This window comes from Pogonomyrmex barbatus, unplaced genomic scaffold (genome assembly GCF_055798465.1).
Source record: "Pogonomyrmex barbatus isolate J1 unplaced genomic scaffold, ASM5579846v1 scaffold3, whole genome shotgun sequence".
Taxonomy (NCBI): domain Eukaryota; kingdom Metazoa; phylum Arthropoda; class Insecta; order Hymenoptera; family Formicidae; genus Pogonomyrmex; species Pogonomyrmex barbatus.
Genome location: NW_028297127.1, coordinates 14,868,415 through 14,891,415, shown reverse-complemented (window position 1 = coordinate 14,891,415; position 23,001 = coordinate 14,868,415). Strand labels below are relative to the sequence as shown.

Sequence of the window (23,001 nt, the reverse complement as noted above, 5' to 3'; positions counted from 1 at the left end):
ATTGCTTAAGTTCGAATTGTGCAAAATATTTGAACTCACAAATCTCTTTTCTTGGTTTCAAACTATTCGAATAGATTGAACATTATAATAATAAATTAAAATATATATTTGGATTTTTTATCTGAGCAATTACAATTTGAAAATTACATAAATTTAAAAAAGTAGTTTTATCGATATAATATATTTTATTTAAGTAAGTAATCAAGTGAAACTGTGATCAGTTTAATTTCTCATCACTTAAATAAAATTTAAGAATTTAAAATTTAGTCTGTAATTATCAATTCATTCAACTTACTAATATAATATAAAATATAATTAAAATATAATTAAAATTTTCGCAATGAAATAAATTAAAAATATGTTACATTTTCTTCTGTTGAAGTGCACATTATTAATTTGTAAGTAAAACAATCTTGAAAATCATATCGATAAATGCTAACTTCACAGACATCAATATGCTTATGAAATCGATAACAATCAATCTTGATTTAGGATGCGAGTTGTACAAGGTGGTACTATGAAGTGTTTGCGTCATGAGAAATGCGAATGTAAATCTCGTTACTTCACTTTTCAGAGTGATCAACGATGTAATAGCTCATCGCTGCACTCGAAACTGCATCAGCCGCGTAAGCATGATTCGCTCGAGCCATCGAGTACGCAACAACGAGGTATTCGATGTGATTATCAGTTTATCGCATCGCTGGCATATCTCCTGCTTTACATAGCATAAAACGGTGCCAATACAATGATATACATATCACAAAATTGATAGATACAAGATTTTTTAATAATCAAAGAAGTTGTTATATATGGGGGCAATAATAAAAAAATTATACGATAAAAATGTAAAAAAGAGAAAAACAGAATGCGAAAATGATTAGAATAATTACGTCAGTACAATATCTACAATAGCCTCTATGAAAAAAAATTATAATTAATTTTTCTTAAGGCTTAAATCATCATAAAATAATTATTAGTATAAGTTATAAAGTCGTTCTATAAAAAATATTATCTGAGAATTTTATCAATTAAAAATACATTGCAGTGCTATATTAATTTTTACAAGTCTACATAAAGTTGCACGTCACAATATCTATAATAATTCTGTAATACAGATCTATACGTATAGCCCCATTGGAATACAGAGACTACAGCTTTCATAGATTTCTATAGATACAGTTTCATGATTCTATAAAGCCATAGGTTTCCAGTCCATAAATCCATAAAGCACAGACTGTTGGATCATGGTGCATTCATGGATCGCTTTATTCCTAAATTTACGATCTACATATCCCGCACACTTTGCTAAATCTCTAGATTCATACGCAGGATGCCCTACGATTATCGTGTGAAACTCCAACAGCGTATTCGGGAGAATTAATTAAAGTCGAAAATCCTAAATGCACAAATGTCGAATCGCGATAGTTTTCATTTAATTTAGAATTCGCGAGAATTATAAGCGATCACCATGACGGGCAATGATATTACAACGGAATTTACGCGTCCTGGTCAACAGTTGCATATCATATATGCTTACACAATACGTATATATTATGAAGTTAATTAACGCTTAATCTCATGATTTGTGATCACATGGTTTGATATTCGTTATCCGTTCGCAAGAAATATTATAACTGCATATTCTAGTACTTGTCCGCGACCGCGTCTCGAGAAGTAACACAATGGCACACAGAATAAGAACACAGGTAGTTCGCTGGAATGCCGATGTGAATGATAGCGCAGCGACCTTGCCTAAAGTGCACCGTACACTCGTAATAATAAACCCCTTAAGGCTGTGTGTCAGTCAAATCCCGCGAAACATTTAACGTTTCGCAAAGTACATTCACGCCGAAATATTTCTTCTGCGGATGAAATTAATTATGAATGAACGGTCGTTATGTCACACTCTTTCTTCACTTACTGATAAATGATTCACTTTGTCACCTTATGTATTATAAAGTATTATAATTTTATAATCTAATAAAACAAATCAAACTTAATAAAATAAAAAAAAATCTAAAATATGATTCAAGATATATATTTAAATCGGAGCGCCTAATTAAAAAATAAATAATCAAATTTGTGCATTTATCTCAGATTAAAAAATAATAATTTATGCTTCTCATTCTATGACTCAAATTTTAGAGTAAATCAAAATTTGAGTAAATCATACGAAATGTTTATTTTGATAAAGGATTATCGCACAGAAAACGAAAAAATAAAATTGTCTATAAAAATCAATATTATTTAAGTTATAATATTAATAAATAAAAGATATATAAACATATATTAATTAGAAAATTGAATATACGAATTATCGACAATATTATTTTGCTAATTTTTATCTCTCATAACTCAAAATCAATTTTAACCTCAACATTTTTATTTCAGAATTTAGATTTTAATTAATTTCCAATGCACATTATTGAAATTACATATAACGTATATAATTAATAATTCAAAGTATGAATAATTTGTAATGATTATGGAATTGCCCTGAATAAATTGTTAAATCATCCTGCGTTAGCAAATTACTAAATTAGATTACTCTTTCATCATTCTTATTTAGATTCGACAATCTTAATCATCGAATTCTTTCCTCAATATTCTATTTTCTTTGCGCTTGGCTATCAAGTAGAAAGATCCGTCCAAATTATATATAGCTTGATCAAGAGAGATAACAGGATTAAAGATATTTCCTACTAGAACGTATAGCGACTCGATTGAATCTCAATATAGCGGCTCCATAATTATTACAGTTATTACAATTTATTACAGTTATTACAGTTATTACAGTTTATATTCCAATGCAAAGCAAACCACACAACTATAGATTTAAAATCATGAATTTCCATTTAATATATTATATGTTAATTTCAAGAATACTTAGAATACTTAAAATACTTACGCATGTCAATTCTTTTTTACAAAATGAAATTGATTCACTTTACATCAGAGCTAATTGTAAATATTATACATTTTAGATTAACTAATTATATTAAATATTTAAACTTTTCCATTCACTTTTAATATTCACTTATTAAAAATTCACAAGCTTTACCTATACTTCATTCCTCTAAAACTATCAATAAAACAAAAGTACAATTGTACATATACACGTACATTATCTTTAACGAGAAACCTATTGATCTTTTCGCAGCGTACAGCAAATATTTCTTAAATGGACAATAACTGTGACGTTTATTCTGTCTACTGCTTTAGACTCGAATAATGTCTTGCTAGTATACGAGCGTTTACATGAATTACGACCGGCAGTAGAGATGGCTTCTAGTAGCGATCGACGAGGACCAATCGCGTTTGCACGAACATGTAAATCACGTAATTGCATAGCGAACGCGATGGTTTCTGATGTAAATCTCGATGATTTGTCCATCGGCTGTTTATCATCGCGATCCGCGTCCAGCAATCCCGACGTGACAACGAGATTCAACGGGGTGTTATCGATACTAAGTCTAATTAGGACAATCGCATTCACGTGAGCGTCGAACAGAAGAAGTACTTAAGTAGCATCGTAAAGCTTTACATAATTTAAAAACTTCACTCTCTTCAATTATGTTATGGATATGCTTTATTTTTTGTATTGCAATAGATTATTTTTTTTTCTTTTTTAGAAAAATAAGCAAAATCAAGCATATATATTAATTAAATACAACATATTTTCCATGTGTGGAACATTTCTGCGATTAGCATAAAATGTTTTTAATATAAGTATGATATATTCTTTTATTATCTCAAAGATATATATATCTAACTTGATTTATATTATATATAGTAACAATATTTATGTAAAGTGCTAAATAATTATTCTAGCACAAATTAGAATTTATTAACTTTACTGTTTCAAATAAAGTGATATTAAAAAAAATAATAATAATGTGCGTTTGAAGACAAATCATTCTTCTTTCTTTAGGTCTGCTCTTGTCCGTTAAACATCTATCGATTAAAAAATATAGGTCAGAGATATAAGTCATATGTACGATAACTTCGATATATCTTGGCAATTAAGCGTGGCGAGGAAACATCCGAAAAATTCGGAATTTCACGAAGAACGCGCGGGAATTGCAATTTTGTTATTAGAAACGCCCCGAGCGGCGGGGATGTTCTTTTTTTTATCAAACACGATCTCGACATCGCGGAAATTTACGTGGTGCATTCTTGCAGATGGTATCGCGCGTATATCACCCGCCGGTGGTGAATTTAATGGCTCGGTGTAGTACCCATAGGAAACGCTCGATTTCACGGTTTACAGGAACTTCGCCGTAATTGAGACGATTATCGACGTAAGAGGATTGTCCGTCGCGTTCTCATCGAGACACCGAATTATGCCAATACTGTCGGCCACTTCGATTTGGTGTGCTAATAACGATGCCGACCGAAGATATCTGACGTCTCGAGATATCCAATCCGGATTCAGTTTCCTCGTCATCGTACGATTAAACAATTAAGTAGATAAGTAGTTTACTTGCTTGTTGTTAACAAAGTCCTATCCAGTTTTTTAAATGGGATGCGCAATCTTGAAGAAACGAGACAAAAAAATAATGTTTTTACGAAGTTTAATTCGGAATGTTGCAGAATGATAATTTAAAATTAATCTACGTTACGTTAGAAAATTTGATTAGACGTAATAATAACATATTGAAACGTAGTCAATTAGCGATTTAGAATTTAATTATTAATTATTAAATATCGTTTTAATAAAATAATGACAAAGTAATTTGTGAGATGTTGTTATACATGTTGTGTAAAAACGCAAAATATATATAATTATGATGATTATAATAAAATGACGTTTGAAAATAAAACAAATTGACGTTGATGGAAGCGGGATTTAGCCACCGACAAAATATCCTCCGTAAGAACACATCGTACAATTTCTCGTTTGTACGCAGCGAGCGACGACCTGAAATTCCTGTGTCGGTTAGGCTCGTTATCATTACCGTTCTAGCAAGACGTCTTAATTGCATTCCTGACCGATCTCGCGTCGCCCCAGGGAGAGGCTGGACGTTATATTTCTCTCCCCCGATTCCGTGAGCGAAAAGACGAGCCATGACTCAGAATCAAAACAATTCCGACACCGTAGTTTTGCTTTAAATCTCCAACGACGAAAATTTCACCGATGATAAAACGATCGAGAATATCGAAAATAATAATCGCTAATGCTTTAATATTGTTGATTCACGAACTTCTAATTAATTACATTGAATTGAAGAGGAGGCTGTGACGCCGATGTCCAAAGGGATTAATTAGTTTGACATCAATCTTGGTCATAAATCCATATAAACGCAGTCATCGCGATACACGCAAGCGAATCGAACTTATCCCGGAGAACGAATTTATCTAGATGATATCAATCACATTTCTCGGGATCACATTTCTCGACAATTGAAGTCAAATCGCTATATCGGATGTATTTCCGTGAAAAAAGAAAGGAAAAAGAAAAAAGAAAAGAAGACAAAAACTAAAAAAAAAGTAAATACACCTTTCCGGCCGGTCGTACGACACGTAGCTCGTAGATCAGAACTAAGTATCCTTCGGGAATGCCTCCAGCGAGATTAATCACTAGAAGCGGCGCGCGTGATGTGGAGTAGGGGTGGAGAAAAAGGAACAAGAAGAAAAGAAATCAGGAATAAAAAGGGTGGGAAAATAAGATGGAGAGGGATACGGCGCATAATTTAGGGCGATAGAACGCGGCGTTCGAAAACACGAAGGCCGCCCCTCTTTCTCTCCTCGCCGGGATAGTCCGAGCTTCCGTTTAAAAGTTAGGAAGTAGCTAACCGGCAAAAATGACTAACTAGAGGTAGACACGCGTGAACGAAGAAGTCGAATCCAGTTGGAATGGGAAAGGGAACGAGGGGACAGGAATCTTCATTTGGGACACGAAGAACCCAAAGAAGAGCGAAAGCGGGGAGGGAGGGAGGGAGAGAATCGTGAGGGGACGAAGGCGCGCTGGGACGAAGACACGGTGCATGCTCCCGCACGTGCATTCCGCAATCCGGAATACCATTGCTGCCTCTGCCGCATACATATTTATGTTGCGTCTCTCGGCGATAATTCAGCGATCATGCAACGTGCCCGCGACCATCTAAGTCGGCGTTTGTCCGCTTTGAATCTTTCTCTCTTGCCCTATTTTTTTTACTTCTTCTTCATTTTGTTGTTCGTGTCTGTATGCATTTAATCAAAAATATAATAAATGTTTATAAAATACGCCAATTATAATTAAATTATGTAAGCTTGTAAACGTTGGAGTGATAGAACACGTTAATTGTAAGATAAAAATATCGTGTTTTCTTGATAAGATTATTTATAATAAATATTTTAAAGCTAATACATTAATTTCGCATACAATTATATTAAATTCTTTTTCGCAATTAATTTTTCAATTAATAATTAAAATAAAAAAAATATGACTGTATCTAAAATGAAGAGAGAAATGAAAAGATTAATTAAAGGTATGTATATAATACATGATTGTTTATATTATCTCTTAAAAAGATAATGATTGTATATATATATATATATATTTTAATAATAAAATTTCACTCATAATTTCTTCACTATCGTTTGCTCACATCGCGAAACTGAATATGAACGGATACCCACACTTGCTTTCGGCTTGTTTTCGTAACCATCACGTGAGAATGCAGCCGATGCCCTGATTCTTGGGTCAAAGGCCACACCGATGCCTACCTCCCGCGGCAGAGAACTTGAGACTGGTTCTGGATTCTGGTTCTGGTCGCGTAGCGTTGTGATACCTACGTATCACGGATCCGGTCTCGATAGATTCTCGTATTGTTCTCATAAATTTCGACATCGGAGTGCGCTACACCGGTGAGAACGCAAGAATTATCACTATATAAACCACGTATAGATACTCCATCGTTATTCCTGACGTTGAGAAAGTATATTTGTTCACGTACGAATGTTACATCATATTTCAGTTATTTTTATATCGCGCGATGATTTATTTCCCCTGATATTGAAACGTAAACGTAAGCACTCGTGAAACTACGAGCTTCAATAGAAATTTTATTGATTATCATCAATCATTCGCTTTCGCAAGTTCATGTTTGAAGATCGCCCAGTGTATCTAATACAAGATTGAAGAAACGAACCGCAATGCAGTAGCTATTTCATTAGTTTCAGGCGCGAGGCGTCGAGCAAACGGCGATGCCTCGATATTTCACGTCGAGGAAACGACTTCTCTCTTTCTACCGACTGATTCAGGAAAGCGATCTTCGAATGAAGAGAGAAAAAAGGGAGGGAGGAAGGGAAAAAGAGAAAGAGAGAGACAGAGAAAGAGGAAAAAATGACGTTTACGGTTGAGAAGCTACCGGTACCCGATCGACATTGCTCGCCGGACAGAGGAAATTGGTTGGTCGAGTTCGGCCAGGAAATTAAGTGAGTCACGTGCTCATAATTATAAGCATTCCGTGAGGAGAGTCCCTTGTTCAGGAGCGTTCGTCTTTTTCAAGCGTACCGACAGTATGATATTACCGAAAGGAAATTATAGTTGATTGACTATCACCGCGCGTCAGATTTTACACCAAGATGTTTATAAGATTATACGCGTTCATAAATTTCGTTTTTATTTATAAATAAAACAATGAAATAAAACAAATAAAATCATTTAAACAATTTTAAGATCAGTATACCTTTACCCAGTATGCATACCTTTCAATTAATTTTCAAACAAGATCTTTAAAAGTTTAATCGAGAATTTTCATTGCTTATTAAGAGAATGAATAAAATAAAAATAGATATAAATTATATATATGAAGATGAGATTATATAAATGGAAAATGAAAGATAAAATAATACCAATATGAAAGATCTAAACTATATTTTTTTAATCAAATATAAAAATTAAATTTTCGGTTAATTTCCTAACATAATTCATAATAAAATCTCTTCTTTTAGATCAGCTTTTAGATCAATGCAGATTGATTTAAGCATAGTTTTATTATCATTGTTAAACGGTTTTAACAGACAAATCCGATTAATGCACGATAAAATTTTTAACATTTATACAGGTTGGTAATTTATTTCCATAAAACTTTTTTTTAAATATCTATATATATATATATATATATATAGTATAAATTGTTTCATTAAAAAAGCATTTCTTAGTGACGATCCGATTTGTAGCAATGATCTGTGCCAGTGAATTATCCGGTAAAACAAGTGTGGCGAAAGGAACGCATTGCATCAGAGACGATTAAAGAGAAAGATAAAGAAAAAAGGATCAAAGGGCAGGCACGAGGAAGATAAAATTGCAAAAGTCTGTACTGGCGAATAGTAATAATTGTTATCTCGCCTGACGAGAACGTGAGACGAATGTTGGAATGCAGTCCCGCGAAACCGCAAAGGCTAATTCAGAGCGAAAGGGCGAGCCCTTCTCTTAACGGCCGTCCCTTCGGCTTCGCCGCTTCACCGTGCTGAATGCCCTCTCATTAGCGCCTCTATTAAGATTTGATTAGTCTTAGGCACCGTGAAACGCGCGCATCCCTCCATTCACGAAATAACATCCTTCGCTCAGGCAGACATTCGCACGCGGATATTACCCATTCGTGCATTTCGCCCTTTCTGAGCTGAGATATATCGCGCGCCATTATAGAGCCCATTATATACGCCACATACGTATGGCACATTTTAGATACTCCTGTTATTAAAACTTATCTTAAATACTTGTTATACAAATTTACAATTGATTAATCTTTCCATATACAATATTTATTTTAAAAAAATAGAATTATTCGTTAATATTTATTTATTAGAAAAAGGAATTTTGAAAAGGATGCGATCTTCAAAATAAATTATTTTTCTAAAAAATTTTATTTTTAATGCAAATTTTTATAAAATAGTCCTTTCGTGTCCTAATATAAAGCTAATTATCTTTATTATTTATACTTTTTAATATAAATTTTTTTAATACATATGCACTGATCACACTAATAGAATATATTAGCATAAATCTTAAAAAAAAAAATAGATCTGTTGGAAATAAATTTTCCTAATTTCTTTTGCTATTCGCAAATCCTGCGAAATGGAGAATTAAATATCTAGGATATTCAGAGCCTGAGAGAACTTGTGAGATATAATGTGTCCCAAAAGTCCCAGAACGATAAAATATTTTAAAAATATTTTTGAGAAAAATGGTATAAAAAAAGCATATAGTTGTGTTTCTAAAAAAGAGGATGTATTTGCATATTACAAATTGCAATTTTTTCAAGCAATTATGCATCTTCTTTACACTAATTGACTCATCTTATTTTATTCTGTAAAAGTATTATGATATGATTATCAAAAAACTAATAGTTTACGAGATATTTTATATTTTATGCGAGAAATATGCCAGAATAAAATATAAAATATCTCGTAAACTATAAATTTTTTGATAATCGTACCTTAATACTTTTATATCCAGAATTATCAAAGGAATCATATTATATAATAAAAAATATATAGTTTTATTTAAAAAAAATGACGATCATAATAAAATATCAATAGTGACTTCATCTGCAAATGAATCAACATCATGTGATCCCTTTGAAATCCTGCAACTTTTATTTAAAACATTTTTCTCGAAAATGCTTTACCTTCGAGATATTTGATCGTTTCGGAACTTTTGAAATACACTGTATATCCCGTTCTTGCGAAGGAACGTTAAGTAAATATATGTGGGACTACACGATAGCGTGGCGGATCAACCGAAGCGATGTTTTACCGTTTAGGGAAATTTCCGCGCCGTTTCCCCGATCGTGAACCTTTTGAAGTCCTTTATATGCGCCTCAAACGTGCGATCAGGAATAGAAAGAGCGAATCTTCCCCCTTTTTACGGTACGATGTCGAGTGCAACGGATCACCGGTGGCTGCAAGACACACGGTACATAAGCATCGCTCTTACGATTCCGAATAATAAAATAGCAAGATCAAATGCGATATCTCATGTTTGATCTTAGAAACTATATTCCTGAAGTCCAGCAAGATTTTTTAGGAGCAGTGATATTACTCTTAAAAAATTATAAATATAAAGTTAATATTAAGTTATAAGAATAAAATATTATATTTCATTCTCTGAACATTATCATATTTGCACTATTTTGAAGCATCTATATATCCATATATAAGTTAATAATTTATAAAAGATTATTTTGTTTCTCTCTTTAATAATTTTGGATTAAATTATTCGGATATATTAATTATCGATATTGGGCCGCACACATACAAAGATCAAAATCATCGTTGTCGAGTTTTCGAGTTTATCGAAGTTGTAACGCGTTGAATAGCCGGACAATGGCGTTTATTGTACCGAAACAACAATCGGACGCAATAGTGAGTAGCAATTCGGACGGGAGATAGGATCGGCCATCTTTTCCGCGATTGGTCGATGGGCTCAAAACGATTGTGCCATACGGCGTTTATGACAACCCTTTTTTTCTCCATGATATTTCGTAAAATAACCATCGTCCAGCGGATATTAAAAGATGTGAACCGAATGCAAGAAAACCAACTAAATCATCGTTCATTTCACAATTATTGTTTTTTTAAAAATCTATATTTATAATATTAGAATATACTAATAAGTGAGTATTTTTAATAAAAAATCAAAGATATTTTTAAGAAGTATTTAATTATGTATTAAATAATTCTTTGACTTTTTAATCTAAAATTATCTAAAATTCAAATTAAAACAATATTAAAGTAAAATTGATAAAAAAAGGTTAATTGTATGCATTCATAAATATAAACCTGCCTTTGAAAATACTGATAAGGAAATTTTAATTGTGTTTCGATAAATTTTGCAAAATAATAATTAATTGAATACGTCGAAAAATATTGAAGAATAAATCCAGCTAATGTCAAGTTAAGCAATTTTAATTATATTGTACAACTACCTTTAAAGTAACATTAATTTTTATTAGAAAATTATTTATCTTTTATTATCTTTTATTTCTAACATCCACAGATCCATTTAATTAATATCTTATTAGATGTAAGTAACATAATCGATTCTGACATACAAATATCAACAATTTACATATCTTATACATATCTGACGACAAGTTAGATATGAATGGAATCGGGAGGAGAATGCAAGAGAAAGATCAAGAGGTGAAAGAAACAAGAAAAAAAAAAAGAGAGTAGCGAGACTGAGTAACGCGCGTCCGAGATTCCAGTCACGGAATATCCCACAATGCATCGAGGTCGCTTCGTTGCACCGGATGCAGCGGGACCGATCGCGTCCCTGTTCCCTCGCTCGTGCTTACTCCTGAAGCGTCTACCGACCCCCTGCCTTTCCCCACCTTCCACCTTCATGTCGTTCTCGCTCATCGATTCTATACATCGTCGTTGGTGGGTGCAGTCATCTTCCTGATTTATACACTGCCTCTAACCACAGTCGACTGGACAGAGAAAAAGGGGAAAAGGTATACAAAACACATACATACATACATACATACGTACACACATGTGCGAGGAAAGATAAAGCAAACAGACGCAGGGAATTAAAGAAGTTATATATGACGAAAGATGTTATATATAATTTGTAATTATTTTATAATCATTTTATAATTAAAAATAATATATATTATTAATAATAAAATTAATAATAATTACATAAAAAAATTATCTTTTAAACATTCCTATACAAACACATAGCAAATGCTCTACATAATATTTTTTTTCTGTAATTATATTAATGCTATTGTCAAATTGACAGAAGGATTTTGCGGTCGAGCCAAGACGAAGTACGAGACGCATTCTTGCTTCGCTCCGACACTCGATTCTTTCCTGTCGTTCCATCCCCTATCGTTTTGCCGCCTCTTCACTCCTCTTAGCGTAGTGGCCAAGGGGAAAACCACGATGGACCTGTTGCGGGGAGCACGTCGTAACTCTTGCGGCGAATGTCCATACACATACATACACGCATATCGACGTAAAATCACATTCACCCTAATACTCGAATACGACAGGAGAATAAGAGAGAAAAGGAAGAAAGAAGGGAAAGAGAGAGAGAGAGGAAGAAGGAATGAAAGTAGGAAGATAACGGAAGAATGAGAAGTTATTGTGTTCTGGGAAAATTCTCCTAAAGATAATTCTCCTAACAAAAGGTAGGTTCACGTTCGCAAAAATGAATAAAGAACAGGTGGAAGTCGGACATGTATCATGTGAATCATGTTAAGTAGAAAAATATAGCGTGCGTAAATAGAATTTTGCATTACGCAAATGCAAAGACAGTTTCTGTTTGTCATTTAGTTTTGAACAACATTTATAAATTCATGAATGCGTAATGAATGGATTTAATTTACTTTACAATTTACTAAACAAATGTGACAAATGTCCAAGAATTGTAATATGCAATTATAAGAGATTCCACGTATTGCGTTAATGTGAATGATCGAACTCGAAATTATTCAATATTTTCAGGAAACTACTGTGCGAAAGTTGCGTCGAGGCAAGAAATTATAAAGAGAGGAAAATGCAAGCATAAAACATATAAAACATATATTTATGTGGCGGCATGGTAGTTAGGAGTTGTTAATCCATTTGCATTACCGCGAACCAGTCCAGGAGGGAACTAGTGATTATTTAATGAAGAGAGAAAGGGAGAACTGGCAGAAGGATAAAGATGAGGAGAACAATTCAACAGCAGGAAGGAACGCGTACACGCGTGGCCTAGGTGTGTGTGTGTGTGTGTGTGTGTGTGTGTGTGTGTGTGTGTGTGTGTGTGTGTGTGTGTGTGTGTGTGTGTGTGTGTGTGTGTGTGTGTGTGTGTGTGTGTGTGTGTGTTCGTACTTTAGGTACAGGCAGTCGGAGGACCTCGAAGACAAAGGGACGTGCGAGCCGAATAACAGTACCGGCAGTTAACGTTGGTAATTACGCCGGTGCGTTTCCCCGGGAGCCCCGACGGAATAGTCATGGAATAGTGAATTCGCAGGAAGGGAGTGGACGAGGACCGGGCGACCAAGCGGGACTAGTGCGGGGCACTTTCGATCGACCGAATAAATTTTGCGCAATTGTGGAGACTGGCACACCTAGCACAGACTCCTCGTATAATATATAAAAGCAAAGAGACTTGAAATCAATTTACAGAGGAAACGATTTAGTATTAAATTATTTTACGTATCTATGGAATTCTCATACGATGGCGGAGAATCATCCCGGAAATTGCCGGAATATGCACATCAAGATCAGATGTAATAGAAAAATTATCACTAGTGAAACGTTATTGCGTTCACGTAAGAAAAAACATGTTGGACATTTCTTAAGAGAAACCAAACGAGTATTTAAAGAGCTTCAGAGAGGATTGAAGAATTTGGATAAATAATGAGTTATATAAAAAGAGAGGAGGGCGAGATAATAGGGCAAAAAGAGAGCAACGCTAGTTCGGTGATCGCATTGAAGCGAAAAACCGGATTTCCGGCGAACGGTTAAACGGTGTCTCGGTACGGCGGTTGGCGGCACCTCGATCCAGGTAACTTCTTACCCAGGTGCGAGACCGCCAGACGCATTTACCAGACATTTCGTTTCGCTTCGTTCCCCTCCCACACGATTCTTTCTTGCCGTCGTTCGCGTCTTCGAGAGCTCGTATCGCGAGTTCCCATCATCACCAGCGGCCTCCTTTTTTGCTTGTCTCTCCATGATGATCGGTTACCAGCGAAATCGTGCTCACGATAACATCCGGATCAAAGAACAGAATTTCGACGAGTCACCTAATGATAATGTACGCACCAATTCGTATGACGCAATTTGCCATCTCCGAGATCTTTACACAAAAAAAGAAAAGGAAAATAATATTTGCGCAATTCAAACTAAATTTTATCTCGGCCAGACGCTGACGCTTTAAGTAAGATGCCTCAAAATATTATGGAAAGCATATATAAACTATCTCACAAAAAATTAAACCAGAGCAATTTCCTACCATGTAATAAATTCTATCAATATTTCCAGCTCAGTTTTAAGAGCGTTTTCTCTCCGTTTAAATTTGATGCGTGTCAGTGCCACTTTCATTATATCATGGATAGAGGAAATTATAAATGACTTTTATTATATAAATATTAACTATTAATTACGTAATTGAAATGAAGCAGAATTCATCTGAATTTATTTCAAATGTTACATAAAAATTTTATTAAATTTTAATAAAAGAACTCTGCTGCGGGCTTAGATTCTGGAAATCACTTATTAATTATCTGCATTAATCGTCTACACAATATGCGATAGCAAGCCTCATTTTCGGGGGAAATCTCTTTATATCTCTGAATATTCACATAACGATCGAGGCGAGCTAGTTCCGAGCCCCACTAGAAGCTTGCAGAGCCACGCACAGGATGTCGCCCTATTAAACAGTTCCGGGGATGAGATCAAGAAGTCATTAGCGATTAACAGTGAGTCGTATAATGACATCGTAATTGCGCACGGCGGTCGACGATTACGTTTCGTTTAACGCCTGCGTTAAAACCCACGCGACAGTTCGTTTATTTATTTATGCCGCAAGACATTATTATGAGATGAATTGCTAATTATCCTCTCTCATACGTAATATAATAAGAAATAATTTTGTAGAAGAAAACGGGAGAAGATGTATCAACAAAGTGTCAGATATATCGGACAAGATTACTTCCAAGATATCAATAGATGGTCCCGTGATATCTATTTAAATAACGTAGTTTAATTTAAAATTCACGATTTGATCTTTAAGTGGATCACCTCGAGAATTGCGAATCGATTCCGAGAGATGGATCCTTTGGATCGAACGAAATCGGCTATTATGTTAACAAGCGTATCGCGCAACTTACTTACATTACTCACTTCCCCGCTTTGTCGAGACCGCTTATAATAGTTCGCATCGGCATAAGCGAGATCGATGTTGCTGAAGTCGATTCGCGACGATAACTCACTTTTATAAAGTTTGCACATAGTTCGCCGTGGCATAAAGCCACCCAATTGGCATTTACTGTCCCACTTACGTTCGTATGCGAATCAAGCGGCAGCGTGTATATTCTTGCAACGCGTTTTCCCAGTCGCGACGTTACGTATCGGCGACCCACACAGCCATGCAACGATCACCGTGTGCACTGCAGTTGTCGTCCTAGGAAACGCCAATTACACACCGTAAAACACTGCGCGACGCGTTAACTCTACCGCAGCAGACGAAAGTTAAGACCTTCCTGTGATTAAGCCGCGAGAATATGTGCCTGTAGAAAATCCTTTGTCTTTTGGATTTCCTTTTTTCTATTTTCCTTTATAAGGATAATTCTAATTTTTTATGCGAGATTAGAAAATTGTCCCGCAATAGGGCATAAACTAAAATATTTGTATTTCATCTTCTACTGTCAAAATTATCTTATTTCTAAAATTATCCTATTATCAATCATTCGCCGAATATATGTAAATATTAATATCAAAAGAAACAGATAAATTTTAATTAATTAATTGATAGGTATCGCAAATGTTTTCTCGGAGATTTTTAATTACAAACAACGTATTCGCAAAGACGTAGATACGTAGAAAGTATATATATCTCGAACATTTACTTAAATGCTAACTTAAAAACGAAGAAAAGTCAGAAATGAAATCGTAAATTGGAGAGCCGATGTGATCAAGAACCGATAATTAAGTAAGGGACAATCTGGCTACTTTCGATATTCAGCTAAGAAATTGCATGCAATATTTACCTATTTATATGCACACTAACACATTCATATGCCAAATAACAAATAATTTTACACGTGACTATTTAATTCCTTCGTGAATATCCACATGAAAGAAAGTACCGCAAGAAATTATACGCCCCTTTCCGCCTGTTTAGGAGGAAGGAAAACCAACCGGGAGATCCGTGACTTCGTCGCCGAGCTCCATTATGTAATCGGCGAGGATATAGGGTAAATGTGCATTTGAGTCAATTGGCGGGACCGCGAGCGCGCCTAGTTACGACTCAGCGCGCCGTGTGTTACGTGTATGCGTGTGTGCGTGTGTGCGTGTGTGTGCGTGTGTGCGTGTGTGCGTGTGTGTGTGTGTGTGTGTGTGTGTGTGTGTGTGTGTGTGTGTGTGTGTGTGTGTGTGTGTGTGTGTGGTGTGTGTGTGGTGTGTGTGTGTGCGCGCGCGTGTGTGTGCGTGTGTGCGTGTGCGTGTGTATGCGAGTACTCGCGAACGTGTATGCATCCAAGCTCTGCGTCATAGCCTGGCGCACCACGTGCTGCTGCGATCTGCGATCCATCCGTTGCGCAACCTTGGCCACAAGGCTGCCGCCGTTGGTTAGAAACGAGCGAACGAGCGAGCGAGTGACGTGCGCGCGTGCACGCGATCTGATGACGCGATGCGTGCAAGTTTGCCGCAGCATCCATGGAAACGCTTCGTGAGATACGCGTCAAATGGCAGAGGCTCATTTCCTCGAGACGCGATATTTCCTAACGGAGACTTAACTTCGCTTGAAAAAGTCGCTCCGACTTTTCATCCCCCATAAGTTTTATTATTATTCTCTCCCCCTCCCTGCCGATTATATAAGCAAACCTCGTTTATTATCGAACAGAGGAATAAGATTTATTATCTGTTTATTCTTTCAGAAAACTTGATTAATCGCACCTTCTGAGCAATATTCGTATTCGATTTTGATGTAGGCAATTATTAAATTTCTTGCCGTTAATAGCAATCACTAACGCAGCACTTGGGCGAATTCTCGGCGCGTTTTTTATTCTTTCAATATACGTCTGTCTAGGAACATAAGCGTATTGGAGGTGTAAGAGAAGATCTCGGTTAACACACTTTCTCGCGTCTGAGCGGACTAGATTCTACGTGCGTGATCGGTAAGTGACGAACAATCATCTCACGACGCGCGTACTATGCAACATGAATACGCGCGTACGCATATTACAAATCCGCTGCATCACACGAGATGACTCGTGAGTACTTCATCTCCGAGCAAATCAGCAGCGTCATCGTGTCATTTAATAAACATAAATATCCATCATTTTGCTACCTCGTCCAATCTGATATCTCGATGACGCTCCGAGAGGTAATGCAGAGACTTTTACGAATGCAAATGTAATAGCCACGTGCAACATCGAATATATTATGAACGGAGATGACTTTCGAACATTTGAATTCATCTCGCGTATAATGCCACAAGCTGAGATATAATGCGTGATGGGAATAGTGGCGTAACGCTATCACGAGATACAATAGCTCAATTAACATATTAAATAATATCTGAGTACACCAGTGAAATTAGTACGGTATGGAATATGGAAATATATACTAAAATGATATCAGTTTCATAGTGTTAGTCACATTAATAACGCGAACTTTAATACTTTGCATAAAATCAATATTCGTAATATAGATAAGAAAAATAATATCAGTAGTAAACAAATTAAAGATCAACAATGGAAAAAAGAAAAAAAAAACAAACGCAATATTATAGATAATATTGCGGATTTTATTATGTTTTTAGATAAAAAGATAAGATTCGTACCTTCTGAATCGCAAAATCGATTTATATGCGATGGACAGTGCAACCGATTGTTTATTGCTTCAGTCGAATGTTACGCCACTGGCACGTATGCGGATGGTGATGCGATGAAAAATCGTGCGATGACAAATAGCGAAAGCATGGCACTTTGTTTTATCCCATGCTAGTTTGACGTTCGTCATCACAAATTGTACGGTTGATAAAACAATGTGTAGTAAGGAACGTAGACAGTCACAACGGGTCAAGAGTAACCTTGTCACCATCGCGCCCACGCAATATTACATTTACGTTTGTCCCAGAACGACAGTCGAAATGTACACAAATTGGGCGGTGCTCGTGGGAAAGCATAGCAAGGTGCAATGATGTCCCAAGGGGAAATAACTCTGAGTTTGGATTAGTGATAGTTTGCAACAATTGGACAATTGTATCGATCAGCTACGGGGAATGCTCATGAATAATTATATATAAATTAGCCAGATGCTCATTTGCATAAGCAACTGGAAATACACTATAATTTCATTTTGCAATTTACCCTCGCTAAGTGTACGCCATGATTTTTTTAAAGTAAGCGTCATAAACGAATAAAATAAAATGTTTAATAATGTTTAATAAAAAAATAATGCTTATGAGTTGAATAAGCTTGCTCTCTTAAACGCAAGTAAAATAAAAAAAAAATCAAAGTTTGTATAGTAATATATAATAACTTTTCTATCACTTTAAAGTAAGAATATGTACATATTTGAGAAAACCAATATGTATTATTATTTTTCTTTACGTTATTATTCATATTCCTCCTTCTCTGCAAAATATCCATTTCGAAAGACCTTTACGAATCAAGAGCATTAAACATTAAACATGTCTCAAAGCAATCACGATTAACATTCTCACTTTATGCTAAATAATCCCAAATAGCAAGAACGTGATGATCAAATTACGTCCCATTACGGAAGATCACGATTGGCCAACCACAAGGCAAGTTTCTATCGTAAAATTATATGAGATTCGAGTTCATCCCGAATCACGTTTTAATAACTTCCCCCTAACAAAACGCGAATGTCCGAACCGTTTTGCGACGTGATAAGTCATTTCACCTTGATGGCGGGACAACTTGTAATGGCCGTTGACCGATTGCCTCTCCATTTTCCTCCCTTTCCTTCGTCTCGCCGAAAGTTACCTAATCACTTTATCGAGTGACTTCTGCGGAAAGTTTCGGAGAGCCCTCCGGAATATCGACCTGCTCTCGCCGCCCTGCGCCCATACTCGCGCATTATTTCATCCGCGCTGTCACAACCGGCTGCTTTTCTTCGGAGACCGAATACAAAGGGGACTTGGCTCCTTCCCGAAAGAAGAGGAAACGACGCTCGCCGCACTGAAAATTTAGCGCTTTAACGTCGGTCGTGTGCGTCATTTAACGTCCGCTGATTCAACAATAGCGAATCCGATTAGAAAAAAAAGAGAGAGAGAGAGAGAGAGAGAGAGAGAGAGAGAGAGAGAGAGATAAAACGAGAATTAATCCTGCAGATGCTACTGGCACGGACCCCCATTAGGGTAATAACCACATAGAATGTTCCGCTAATTTATCATTAATAGTTTTTTTTATGTCAAGAGCATTCTATTTCGATTTGAGATATAAAATATGATTTGTAACAGAACGATGATTGATACGACAGTGAATTTCTGTTAAATAGTTTTTAATCTGTTATATCGTTAAAGTATAAATCAATATTTTCTCCCTCTTTGACATTAACAAGAATGTTAAAAATTGTCTAAATGTAATTGAAGGCATGTATAGAGAAAGGGTTTTTGATTAAAGCTTTAATTAAAAACTCATGTTAATACATAGTTTTCAAAAAAATAGCCGCTTTTAAGTTTTCGGTTGTTTCAATTACTGTTATCATAAAACAATGTGTACACAAAAATGTTTGTAAAAGAAACAGCATGGTAAAATCTATGTAAAAAAGATTTTTAAATTAATTTTTTATTTTAAAGCATTATTTTTTCTCAATTCATGCTGTATAACTCTTCATTTCTTCATAAATAAACTGGCCTTGCTATTATACATCATCACCAATTATTATTTATCGTTCATCTGATTCGACAATTAATTTAAACGAACGGAGATTTAAGATAAAAAAGTCGCTAATAAATTCGCTAATAAGTCCAGAGGATTAAATATATTTATCGGATATAATTAAACCTTCTTTGCATTTGTTTCGTGTTCAACGCAACAAAAGAAACTTGAAAAAAAAGTTGAGAATTACTTTCCCAAAACTGATAACAAACGCGCCTCCCGACGGTGGGGTTTGCGGGAAAACTCGGTCAGGGAAATAAAGCGATGGTAACGGTTAATGTCGATGAGAGGAAGCGAAAGCAGAAGGGTTGCTATTCGACTTGGCAAGAGGAAATAGCCGAGCACGCACGGGCGGCATTAAAGCACGCCTCATTTGAATCTGGCATGGCCGAGCACTTCGTAAAAAGCGAACTCCACAGAAATCGCGAAGTTCCCCTCTCGTCCCCCAGCCCATTCACCGCTCTCATTAAACACATGGAAGAGTTTAATTCGAATGCGCCAGCAGTAAGAAACGTGTCACTGTGCATTATGTCGCGCTCTATTACGTCCGAAAACGTCACGTATGTCGATACCAAATTCTCATTAGTTTGGATTATATTTGTAGTACCTGGATTAGTAGTCTGTAATTTTACCAAGTTGAAACTGCATTGGTAATCTCCGAGTACGTTGTCTGTAAGTTTAGTAATAAGTTGAAACTACACTAGCGGTCTTTGAATAAGTAGTCTCTAAGTTTAGTCCCCTAGTCTCTAGTTTCACTAAGTTGGGATTACGTTAATAGTGCGAGTCGCAGTCACTTCATATTAATTCCACGTTTGACGTTTACTGTTACGCAGCAATTCCACATTTGCCATTATCACCGTTATTATAACGTTATTTGGTGAATTTATTTCATAATATACTACAATATATAATACACTACGCTACACTAATACATAATACACTACTACCATTGTGCCTCGTATTGTCAAATTCATCCTCGGCTATAATAATAATTCATCATATCGCTACTATATTTTTCGTTGCGCAGAATCCGCATTCAATCATGATGAGCTATTTCCAGAAACTAGAGATCGGCCGCTCGTTAGCGACGATCGACCGCGACACACTCGCGTTTCGATATGGGTGCGTTGTTTCGACGACGGGGCAAACCGAAATTCCGCCATAACCGAAATTCCCCATCGGCCGGCCGGTAGCGGCTGCTAGCGACGTACTTTATTGGCCGTCATATCTGTCGCTGGCAGGGACAGGCTTTCGAACGATTAATTATAAACAACCAGCCGCAACAATGGCTCTGCGTAATTAAAGCGACCGGTTTCGCTTCCTTTCCCCCTCTGACCTCGCCCCAAACACGTTTATCCGCCGTTGTTGACTCCGGCAATATCAAAGCGGATATCTCCATCGTTTTGCCCGGTGAATGTATCTCAGAATCAATCTTTCCTTGTTGAATTAACTACCTCACTTAACTTGAACGGAATTGATATCAACTTTTTCACGGAATTTTAATGACGATAAAAATAATTAATGTCAAACTTTTAAAAGATATTAGATAAGCCAAGGTGACGCCATCAAAAATAATATCTTAAAATACTAGTCTAGGAACAATCTTACAATAATATTATTAATTTAGAAAATTTCCGTCTCCGTTATAAAAATCTAAATAAATAATGATATATATTAATGCATATAGCAATTATAACGTTCAAAAATATGACACATCTGCATATATTTCTTGCATAAAAATCCAAGAGGTAAATAATTCATGGATTTTTTTTTTTTTCTTTAGACGTCAACTGCTCTAATTTTAAGAAGCTATATATATATATATATATATATATATATATATATATATATGCGAACGTAATTTAGTCGCACGCGCCAAAACGTGACACAACAAATTGTTATTTTAGAGCGCCGCTCCGAGTTAAATGCGCGAGAGAACGTAATCTTTTCCCATCATTATCCAGCCGCGAAATAATTAACGCGGAATCAAATAATTAATTGCAGGAAAACCCCAAGGGAAGCGCGAGAAGCGAGGGATACCCGGCATATATAACGCGCCGCGATAACGATTAGCGCGATTTCCAGAGCAGATAGCTCGGCTCCCCCTCGTTTTGCCGAGAATTTACGATCCTCTTCGCCATAAGAAAGTATATGTCAGCTCGTCGTGTATGTAGCACGCTGATTTGTATCGGGCAGATACAAAAGCGAGTGTACTCACTTAGGCCGCGATGACGACTAGCATACGCGAGCACACTTTTCGCTCGCTCGCTCGCATCGACGCGGATGTCTGCTTACCTAAAACAGAAATAACGAATGCTCGTTACTTTCCCATCGATCATTAATGTCGTCGACGTTAATAAAGAGCACGAGAGACGTGGCACGGAGTGACGAAGGTTCGTTACTAAAACTGGAGACTTTGATTTTAATGACTTCAGAGAGTCTCTCTCTCTCTCTCTCTCTCTCTCTCTCTCTCTCTCTCTCTCTCTCTCTCTCTCTCTCTCCCCCCCCCCTTTTTCCACGGGAAAGAATCTCCAAAATAGAATTAATGTAATTTTCAAATAAATGATATTGACGGATATTTTTGCTTTATTCCGTAAATAATAATAAACAACGGTAGTCATATGCGAAAAACGCGAATTAAATAAACAAAAATAGAATAACGTAGCGTTTTGATTCGACAGAAGTTGAGTATGTAACTCTGATTGCCTCTCTCTTTAAAAGCAATTTTGGTTTCATTAATTTTAAAATATTTTATCACCTCTGTGTTAGAATGAAAGTTATAACTGTGTTTCAATGTAAACTTTCATTTCTGGCTACCGACAGGTACAAAGTATAATATTAACATTAAAACATATGCTACATATATGTTAGTATATATAACGTTAATAAATTGCTATACGCACACTTTACTGTATATTTTAATTCCAAATATTTCATAAACATTAAAAATTTCTGTGGTCACGTAACATATTTTCTTGTTCACTCATAGTTAAATTGGTTGTTCGCTGAGAAAATATTGGAGTCGCGTCGTAACTCGTTAAGTAAGTTTCTTCATTAGCCTAACGTGTGACTAATTTTTACATGCGCATAGTCGCTGTAATTGCATTACGCGATACAACATGGTAAGCGCGCGCACCACTGACTTTTAACTTAAGCTTTAACAAGGACAGCTTTACTCGGAATAGTTGTTTCCTCATTAAATTCTTCCTCTCCTTTAATTATATAAAGTAGAATGTTATAAACTGTTCTTAACATTTATAAATTATACAAAATAATCCAAAAATTACGTGTGTTTGCGGGCTGTATGCCAAAGTTTAAAATTAAGAGATAAAATCAGGAACGGAATTGAATTTCATTCGTAGATGCAATTGTAGATAAAAATTGTTTTAACTCTAAATTAGTTATTTTGTCACGTAATAATGAATTGAAAAATAATGAT

At 35.8% G+C, this 23,001-nt stretch overlaps 1 protein-coding gene and 1 long non-coding RNA gene across 6 annotated transcripts in view; both read right to left on the bottom strand.

Moving 5' to 3' along the window:
• Rbp6 (RNA-binding protein 6) overlaps positions 1–23,001 on the bottom strand; it is a 596,225-nt gene that overhangs the window by 468,421 nt on the left and 104,803 nt on the right. The window lies entirely within an intron of this gene.
• LOC148936104 (uncharacterized) lies at positions 3,612–21,193 on the bottom strand. The gene is made up of 2 exons (XR_016139811.1): positions 14,824–21,193; positions 3,612–11,889 (listed from the first exon to the last, which is right to left on the bottom strand). It is a non-coding gene; the product is annotated as an uncharacterized LOC148936104 (long non-coding RNA).